Source organism: Prunus avium, chromosome 6 (assembly GCF_965620075.1).
Source record: "Prunus avium chromosome 6, drPruAviu1.hap1.1, whole genome shotgun sequence".
In the NCBI taxonomy this organism is placed as follows: Eukaryota; Viridiplantae; Streptophyta; class Magnoliopsida; order Rosales; family Rosaceae; genus Prunus; species Prunus avium.
The window spans coordinates 17,155,559-17,156,704 of NC_142289.1; the positions used below are offsets into that span (position 1 = coordinate 17,155,559).

The 1,146-nt window shown below is 38.3% G+C and overlaps 1 non-coding gene across 1 annotated transcript; it reads left to right on the forward strand.

The window, feature by feature from the left end:
- The first annotated feature begins 244 nt into the window (after positions 1-244).
- On the forward strand, positions 245-351 carry LOC148293793 (small nucleolar RNA R71). The gene has a single exon (XR_015836882.1). It is a non-coding gene; the product is annotated as a small nucleolar RNA R71 (small nucleolar RNA).
- Positions 352-1,146: the final 795 nt, after the last annotated feature.

The window sequence follows — 1,146 nt, forward strand, 5'->3', positions numbered from 1 at the left end:
CATAACATCAAGTTTTGCATTAATCTCATTATTAGTACTTACCTCAGAGACCACAGCTTTCATAGGAGCTCCTCTTCCTTTATTGTAGCTCCATTGTTGAGAGTTGGTACTCAAAGATTCAAAGAGAGTAAAAGCCTCATCTGCTGTTTTGTTCATCAGTCCTTCTCCACTTGTTGCATCTACCATCATCCTTTCGGAATCAAGCAAACCTTCATAGAAAGATTGCATTTGCATCCAACTCTCTATATTGTGGTGTGGGCAAGAACTCATCATCTCCTTGTACCTCTCCCAGCATTCATGAAAAGCTTCTCCTTCTCTTTGTGTGAAACCAAGAATTTCCTTTCTAATCTTGTTAGTCTTTTGAGCTGGAAAGAATTTCTGCAAAAACTTATTAGAAAGCTCATCCCAAGTACGAATTGAAGCATTAGGCAAAGAGTATAACCATGACTTAGCCTTATCTTTTAAACTGAATGGGAATAGCCTCATCTTAATCTGCTCATCATCAAGTCCTTGAATTTTGATTGTAGCACATATTTCAAAGAATTGCTTAACATGCATGTAAGGATCCTCAGTGGTATTACCATAATAAGTTGGAAGAAGATGAATCATACCACTTCTAAGCTCAAACCTGTCAATTGTGAGTTGAGGATAGACGATGCACGAAGGTTGATCAGTGACTTTGGGGATGGAAAATTCACGCAGGGGTTTCCTAGGTTGGACAACAAGCGCACCACCTCCTTCATCATTATTGTTGTTGTTTGGAATCTCTGCCATCTTGCTTGAACCTTCAGATTCGTAGCTCTCAGATTCAGCACTTAAAGAACTATAATTCCTCCTCAAACCAACACGTACAGCAAAAGTTCCTGGTGAAATTGGCTCAGAATCAGATTCGGACATATATGCACACACAAGAAACCAATTAGTGCCTTCAAATGGAGATAACAACTAAAAAGAAAAACAGAATACAGAAATAAAAACCAACGAAAACAAAAACAAAAACACTCAAAGTAATCTAACTATAGCACCATCGTTACCGGTTCCCCGGCAACGGCGCCAAAAACTTGTTGAGCCTATTCCTAACAACTAAAATGAGTTATTAAAAATAGAAACTTCAATTCTCGCAAGTGCACGAACCATTTATAGTAT